The sequence below is a fragment of the Pseudorasbora parva genome, chromosome 14 (assembly GCF_024679245.1).
Source record: "Pseudorasbora parva isolate DD20220531a chromosome 14, ASM2467924v1, whole genome shotgun sequence".
NCBI classification, from domain to species: Eukaryota; Metazoa; Chordata; class Actinopteri; order Cypriniformes; family Gobionidae; genus Pseudorasbora; species Pseudorasbora parva.
The window spans coordinates 44,253,465-44,262,716 of NC_090185.1; the positions used below are offsets into that span (position 1 = coordinate 44,253,465).

Sequence of the window (9,252 nt, forward strand, 5' to 3'; positions counted from 1 at the left end):
TTTTTTGTGTTAATTTCCCACCATGCTCTGTTTGTTAAGTCTTATTCTTTATTAAACTAAATTGTTGCACCATCATTGCGTCTCTATGGTCACTTTGTATGTTATGTTATTCCATTTTTCCTGTTTACTTAATGGTGACGTAACACTTTACTAAAATAGTAGCATAAGCAGTTTAGGTAACGTTAGGATCGTAAGTTTCATTGACTTTGTGTATGTGGCAGAATAACAGATTCAACTCATTAAATGTCTTTTGGAGGTTTAATAAACACAGACTAAAAATAACACTACAATTCACACAGAAAGTACATACTAAATATGCATCAAGAGAGTAGAAGTATAGATGTTAACGAAAGAATACATAAGAGAATAATGAATAGACTGAAGTTAGAGAGAGATAAAAGAGAGAGAGAGAGACAAAGAGAGAGGGAGAGAGAGAGAGACAAAGAGAGTGGGGGAGGGTAAGAAACAGCTTTCCTTCAGTTCCTCAAATACGACCTTCACGGAGTTAACTTGTCCCAACGGAAAAATAACACACCCTCTTTACAGCAGTTGAATTTGGAAGATAATACTTGCTCTAGTTGTGGCTTCTCGTGTGTGTGCGTATGTTCCTGCGTATCCCCCCCCCCCGTGGGTGTTGGCTCCCACAGGGAGAGAGTTGGAGAAGTAAGAGCAAGAGATTTTCGGAGAAGAGAAGAGAACGGAGTAAGAGAGAGAAGATTGTCTCCACTGGTCTTTTAAGGTCTGGAAATAGTCCCACCCTCCAGGGTTAGACTTAACCAATGAGAGTGTTGGGATTTCCCGGCGGGAAATTCCTCAGCAGATTTATGGCTCTTTGTTTGAAAGTTCGACTCAGTGGGTCTCTGAGTCTTCATACTATAATTAATGCAACAAACACACACTGCATTTTCTGAATAAGTGATATACATGGAAGTGTAAGTCGTGAAGTGAGCATTAATTTGATAGGAGACATGACATATATGAGGTTATCTGAACTAGTACTTTGTTAAGACAAAGACAAAAAGATGCAAAATACCATACGGAATAAACATTTTACAAGACAGTTATGTGTTTACATATAATGACCTGGGGTGCATGTTCATTTATAGATGGTTTGTCTATAATTTGAGGCAAAAGCTCTGTGTCTTAAGCTCTTTGTGTATAAGACTTCATGTGGCCAAATTCTTTTGAGCCATAAAACATCTTATCAGATGGTTTCCAGGGTGACGAAGAATCTTTCTCTGTTGTGTTGGGGGAAGGTCTGTCAGTAAGCACAACTTTCAAAACATATTTGTTAAATGTAACTGGCGATTGTGTGTTTGATTCGCCTGAGTCGCTACATGTTTAACTGACATATGGCTCTATAGTCCAAATATAATATATGCTTTAAACTGTGGGAAAAATGAACCCGGTTTGTTATATTTCTGTATTGCAGTTTAATTTAATTTGCAGTCGTATTTACTCCTATTTTATTAACGGTCGATTCTTCTTGGTTTGTCATTTGATCATTACTTCAAGTTAACAATACATTTCATTAGTGGGCATACTGCACAATAATTGCTATGTAACTAAAATATTACATTTAATAAAAGCAGATGTAGGCAATGTTCGTCTTTGATAAATAAATAAATAAATAAATAAATAAATAAATAAATAAATAAATAAATAAATACATACATACATACATACATACATACATACATACATACAGTGAGTGATAGAATAAGTGAGCACTAAATGCTGGGTTTGATCCCGTCTATAGACTGGTACTTTAGAAGTCACAAAAACAACATCATCCTAAAATGGACGACGACATCCGCGGCCTTCAAATCATTTCAGTAACTTTAGGCCTAATTTCTGACAGTCTGTTTGGAGTAGACTATAAAACACTTCCAGAATAAGAACAGGCCTTTTGTAACATTAAATCACGTTTACATTTACAATATGAAACTTCTGTTTTATTCCCCCAAATAACTGTAATCAGAAAAGTAAAAACTTACAGCATTGCGCAGTAAGAAGAGAGTTTAGAAGTATTTGAAGCATGATTTTCCCCTTCCTGTTCGTGTGTTGCTTGTGTTGTTCAATCCCAGAGTAAAGTCCAGTCTCTGGTAAAGCTTTCCGTGTCGTTCATCTGCTGTATGTTTGACTCTGGAAGCGATTATCAGCTGTTACTGCTCATTCTGACGGGCTCATTCGCCATACGGAGTCCTTTCTGCTTTTGTATTTAACACTATCACTTTCACTTTCGTCTTCTTTGTGGGTTTTGCCTGTGGGTTGTGAAGCAGCTAAACAGGTTCATATCGCCATCTACTGTAATGGAGCGTGTATATTCCACATATTTCCACATGATTAGCCTAATAACTCTTAACCTAATGATTTCAGCAGCGTATTCATAATTTCTCCTGTTTCTGGAATAATCTCCAAGATACTGGATTTTGTAAATGCCTGGAATCATGAGATTTGTATTTATTTCCTACATTAAATTTGGTTTCATTCATCATATCAATAGCCTAGCCTGCATTATGCTTCATGATCCATAAGCCTTAGATTAGGCTATTATATTGTATCATATGGCATGTCCTTATAGTCAGACTGATTGTTTCTTCTCAATGTTATTTAGCAGGATATTCTCTCTGAATATGCTGAATTACAACAGGCTAGTGATAGTAACTATAAACCAAATCATGTCCTCATAAACTGCGAGTAAACACACACAAATGCATTTAGCAGTGAATTTTCAACATTGATCCAATATTACTTAGCACTGAGATTTCAACCTCAACCAAAATGATGATTCTGGTGGAATTTCAACATTGACTCAATGTCCCAATGCTATCTGGGTTACCTTGTACACCATATATATCATTACAATCAGTGCTTTTGTTATTAGATACTGCTGAGACGAGATATTTGATGACTTTAGATGGGCATTTGTTGCTCTTGTTGCACTTAAACCTGTCATTTGTTTTTTGAAAATATGTGTCGGTGATTGAATGCACCGCATCTTAATCTAGAGTCACTAACTAGTGGTTTATATGTATTTGATATCGGTTGGTGATTAAATAAAACAGAACTTGATGCACTGAGGCTTATATTCATATATAATCTGTATTGTTTGCAATGTTTTTGTAAATTAAAGGGTTACTTCAGCGATTAGCATATGGCTTTGTATCAGTGGAAACCCTGGAGTATATTCAAATGATTGTGCTTTCCCCCCTCATATCCCCCTGAGACTAGAGATTTATGCATTTTATTTCTGGAAAATTCCTCCACAAATGCATTAATTTTCTTGGATATTTTTCTAAATCACAAGTCCAATCACTACAACTGCTTGAATCTGCTGCTACGAGTCCCACGCGCCATTTTTACGCCTTCAAATGACAAGTTCCGCGCGCTCTCACTTTTGCACCAAATACACCAAGAAATGATGAGCAAAGGTGATGTGTGTATCTGTGGGGCAGAGAGCAGAGTTTGTGTAAATCCACTTAATTGCACACGTCTAGTACAATTATGTGGTTTTGTTCATTAATACAGTGTATACTTTTTTCTTGATTTACCCCAAAAGAATGGAAGTGAAATGTGACAACATGCCCCATAGTTGGGGTACATTGTAACATGAGCAAATGACAGCTTAAAATGTTATCTGATATAATCACACACACAAAAAACATCAAAAACAAACTAAAATATTTTTTTTCAATAAAATACAATTAATAGCTTTTTTAATAAAATAATGGCATTTTTAATCATTAAAAAACACATTTTTGATTTTGACAACAAACACATCTCTAATAGCCCAGCTATACAGCATAGTTAAAAAATAATAATAATGAATAATTTCTGAACATTGACTCTCAGTCTTTATTTACCCTTTTCTCATGGTTTCTCAGAAGAATTCATACAAGTATAAAATATAATAGCGTAGTTCTAATAGGGGCTCACCCCACCTGCTCAACTGGGATTTAAACCATGGCTTGCGTTTTCTGCTGTTAGATCAGCATTAAAGAACGATCTTAACTCTTAAATAACAGATATAAGATTCAAATAATATCAGATTTGTCTTATATTAAATAAACACAAAAAACAGAGAAGAAAAATTTGCTTAAGTATGAAATTTACTTTTGCTATGGTAAAATAAATGTTCAATGATATCTTCCAAAGATTTTTTATTTTTTAGTGCTATTTTTTTCTCTATAGTGTTGATATGGAAACTAGTAAATACACAAAGTTTTGTCATCCTGGCATGTGTGGAAAGCAAGTGTTAAACCATGCGTGTTACAACTAACCCCGTGTTAGGTTGTGCCCCGCTCTCCCCTATACTACTAAAACAGTCATTAACTTCAATGTTACACAATGTAGTGTCTCCAAATTCAGTTTGCATAAACTCGTCTACTTGTCATAATTAGTTTGATAACATTTTTGCATAATTGTTAGGATTGTTTTATTAGGAAAAAATATTTAGCTAACTTCATTGAAAAATTCAGTTCACACATCACAGAATGCTTAGTTTGGCAAGTAATAGCACATAAAAATAATAAAAGTAATAGCAGCTAAGTAGGCCTATTCTTTACACAAATGATGTTGGTACCCAGCTAAAATACAGTAGTTGCAATAGCAGCTACTGTAACTCTAGCCCTAACCCTAACCCTAACCCTATTGAATAGCTTTTGTATGATTGTTGCTTACCGGTTAAAATCGATTTTTGAAGTTAATGAATTTTTTTTTTCTAAGAACAGTGAATTGATTTTATTTTATAATTCATAAATATTATGCGAAAAGACACTTTGTCAAGTGTTGTAGTATGACTAGTAGGAGAGCATTGATGTGTAAATGTCACCTAGTGACCAACGTTGAATAAAATAAATCAGGTCCCAGCCAGAGAAACAAAACAGACAGTCCATGTGTGGGTACAACAAATAGTCTTTATTGGGACAGCAAGCACTACTAGAAACCGTGTTACTTAAAGGAAAAAAAGTCAACTACAATGATGTCTCTGAAGCTGTTTGAGAAGAGGTTAAAGTTCGGTGACTTTGCAGCAGGTCGCTCCAACGATCCTCCCTCCAACAGAAGTCAAGCAGACACGTCCAGAAGATCACGGCAGTCGTCCGACCCACAGTAGAAAGTTATGGCACTCAGCAACAAACCGCAAATGCTGTGGGAGATCCTGGTGTCACCGAGACAGTCTTCACAGCAACACTGGGCCCAGGAGCCCAAGATGGATAATCCAGAGGCTAGAAGAGAGCACCAAGAATGACCACCCCAGCCAACATTGATATGTGGGGCCCATATGGGTTATACCTGGGCAGCATGGGTTCTATGTGGGCATGGGCGGCAAATGGGCAATTTATGTGGGGCCCATGTGTGTTTCATAATGTGGGACCCATATGGGTTTGAACATATGGGACCTTCATGGGTTCTATGTGGGCATTGGCTGCAAATGGGCACTTTATGTGGGGCCCATGTGTGTTTCATAATGTGGGACCCATATGGGTTTGAACATATGGGACCTTCATGGGTTCTATTTGGGCATGGGCTGCAGATGGGCAATTTATGTGGGTCCCATGTGTGTTCCATAATGTGGGACCCATATGGGTTTGAACATATGGGACCTTCATGGGTTCTATGTGGGCATTGGCTGCAGATGGGCAATTTATGTGGGTCCCATGTGTGTTCCATAATGTGGGACCCATATGGGTTTGAACATATGGGACCTTCATGGGTTCTATGTGGGCATTGGCTGCAGATGGGCAATTTATGTGGGTCCCATGTGTGTTTCATAATGTGGGACCCATATGGGTTTGAACATATGGGACCTTCATGGGTTCTATTTGGGCATGGGCTGCAGATGGGCAATTTATGTGGGTCCCATGTGTGTTTCATAATGTGGGACCCATATGGGTTTGAACATATGGGACCTTCATGGGTTCTATGTGGGCATTGGCTGCAGATGGGCAATTTATGTGGGTCCCATGTGTGTTTCATAATGTGAATCCGTATGAGATTGTATGCAGCATGCAGGCCTTTTATCAATTATTTTAAATAAAAACAGTAATTGAATTCTAATACAAGCAACCCACCAACCTCCCTCCCCAAATACTTTTTTTGTTTTATTATTTTATTTATTTTCCATTTTCTTTGTTTTCTTCCATATATTATTACAATGTCAAAATCTAGTGCTAAATCAGGATTTGTATAAAAGTGTAAACATTTGTATTGGAATGTTTTTGTTTCTGTGCCAATTAAAAAAAATAAAGAGAATGTATAAAATAAAATAAAAAGTTTTTTTAAACATTTAAAATATTTTAAATTAACATTTGTGAATTATCAATATTAAAATGTTACCCTGCCTATGCAAAAATGCATTTTTCTTTTGCTTTACCAGGGACAACGCCCTTTTTTCAAACTCTATCGGTCTCACGGCCATGGGACCTATACTGTACACTCTCTTTCTGACAACTCCGCTTGACAAAGTAGTCCTGTATCACAATTTTAGTTAGATTTTTTTCCCACATAATATTATATCGTATAATATCATATGTCATTGATCTCGGCTGAAAGTATGCGTACATTTTAATTTATAACTGTAACGATTTTAAATATTCGAACAAAAAGAATTCCCGCGCTGGCGCGTGGATACAATCTCTTCTAAGCGCAGTGGTGCGGCAGCCTGGAGGAGTTTCAGTCTTCAGCAGCAGAAGTCGAGACAGATCGGAAAAGCAGGTAATATGCATTTATTTTTTTGAAATCGTTGAATTATCCACGGTTTCAAGTATTGAGAACACTGTTTTGAACGTTTAAATTACCTTTACAATGATATAGCCTTTAATATTATGATGTTATATTGTTTTTTGGCCGCGTAAGTAATCGCTAAAAATGTATAACTGTTAAAGGCTTAAACGTTTGTTGACGGTAAGGTGTAGTTTTGTTCTTGCCAGCCTTTAAAGTAAGATATTATTGTTCATTTATGCTCCATGTAACGTTACACATTTTGTGACCAACGTTAGCCGCTATTTTTACCTGAGATGAAACTGGATTTCCTCACAATTTTAGTAATAACCGCGTTTGAATGGTAAAATACTTAGTTTTTAAAGGGATAATCCACTGTTTTTTCATATTAAACTGTTATTCCCTTAACTAAGACAGTTAATACAGTGCATGCACTTAATCGCTCAAAAACTCTCTCTCTCACACACACGTTTGTTTTTGTGAAAAGTGGGGACATGGCCAATGTCCTCATATTTCACCCTCTCCTTGTAATAACTTACCTGTGTCATACCAATGTTATACACATTTGTGTCCTGATATTTCACAAAAACAAGCACACTCACTCACTCACACACACACACACACACACACACACACACACACACACACACACACACACGTTTGTTTTTGTGAAAAGTGGGGACATGGCCAATGTCCTCATATTTCACCCTCTCCTTGTAATAACTTACCTGTGTCATACCAATGTTATATACATTTGTGTCCTGATATTTCACAAAAACAAGCACACTCTCATTCACTCACTCACTCACAAACTCACACACACGTTTGTTTTTGTGTAAAGTGGGGACATGGCCAATGTCCTCATATTTCACCCTCTCCTGTGTGAAATACCCATGTCATTATACACATTTGTGTCCTCATATTTCACAAAAACAAACACACTCACACACACACTCACTCTCACACACACACACACACACACACACACACACACACACACACACTAGAGGATGACACGGGAGTGGATTTTCACTCCTGTCCCATCCCACTCCCAGACCAAAGTTTAAAAAAAAATCCTATCCTGCTCCTGGTAAATTGACTCCCGCTCCAGTAACGCTCCCATATATTTTTTTCTTCAATTAGTGTTTAGTTAATACATAGAATTTGCAAATACATAGCAAATAAAAGAGTACATCGTTCACAACATGTCTACAATACGTAAATGAAAGGTTAAGATTTTTCTCTTTTTTATATATTTGGGTTTTATGTTTATATATTAAAAAAAAAATGTTTAGAAGTCCACGACCCCATCTTAAACAGGGGTGTCAATAATTTTAGAGGGCACTGTATGTACACCTCACAAGGACACAGTACAAGGTAAAAGTATGTAACTGGACATTTCAGATGATTATATGTGTAAGCTTTTGTTTTATAGGTGGTCTGAAGAAGAATGCGCTGTCCAAGACTGCGAACCAGAAAGACATAGAAAAGGCACTCTCAAAATGGTCCACGGGGGCTAGAGGCAGGGGCGGAAAGAGAGCAAGCAGGTCACAGCAGTCTTCAGGACTGTGATCAGTTTTGTGTCCATCCATTAAAATTCTTGAGACCAAACATTGTAATACTGTATTGTAAGTTAAACTGTTTTGTCGTTGAGGTTTTAAAGGGATAGTTCACCCAAAAATGAAAATTTGACATTTATCTGCTTACCCAAGGTGTAGGTGTGTTTGCTTCTTCAGTAGAACACAAATGAAGATTTTTAACTCCAACTGTTGCTGTGTGTCAGTCATATAAATATGTCAACAGGGTCTAATTCTATTAAATAAATAAAAAACATGCACAGACAACTTTAAATTAAAACTCATTGATGTCTTAAGACACAAATTGATCGGTTTGTGCGATAAACCGAACAGTATTTATTTATATAATTTTTTACCTAAAATACAACACCATGCCCAACAGCCCTGAAATTAAGGTCAATGTATATAATCTAGTCTAGAGACATCACTTCCTGTGTGTGAGGTCTCTACATGATCTGGCGTAGTTTACACAAACACCAGAAGTGAGTGACATATAAGGGCTGTTGGACATAGTGTTGTATTTGAGGTTAAAAAACTATGTAAATACTGTTAGGTTTATCGCACAAACCGATCGTTTTGTGTCTTAAGACATCAATGTGGTTTAATTTGAAGTTGTCTGCATGTTTTTTATTTATTTAAAGGGTTAGTTCACTCAAAAATGAAATGTCTGTCATTAACTCCTCCCCCTAATGTCGCTCCACACCCGTAAGACCTCCGTTCATCTTCACACACAGTTTAAGATATTTTATATTTAGTCTGAGAGCGTATGCAAGTGTATGCACACTATACTGTCCATGTCCAGAAAGGGAATACAAACATCATCACAGTAGTCCATATGAGACATCAGTGGGTTAATTAGAGTCCCCTGAAGCAACGGAAATATATTTGGGTCCAAAAATAACAAAAACTACGACTTTATTCAGCATTGTCTTCTCTTCCGCGTTTGTTTTAA

The 9,252-nt window shown here is 36.7% G+C and overlaps 1 protein-coding gene across 1 annotated transcript in view; it reads right to left on the minus strand.

The window, feature by feature from the left end:
- The window catches only part of LOC137040661 (NLR family CARD domain-containing protein 3-like), a 50,804-nt gene extending 48,522 nt beyond the window's left edge, over window positions 1-2,282 (minus strand). The window contains exon 1 of the mRNA XM_067416451.1: window positions 1,998-2,282. The gene's annotated coding sequence lies outside the window, so the exon portion shown is untranslated. The remainder of the gene's footprint in view (window positions 1-1,997) is intronic.
- Window positions 2,283-9,252: the final 6,970 nt, after the last annotated feature.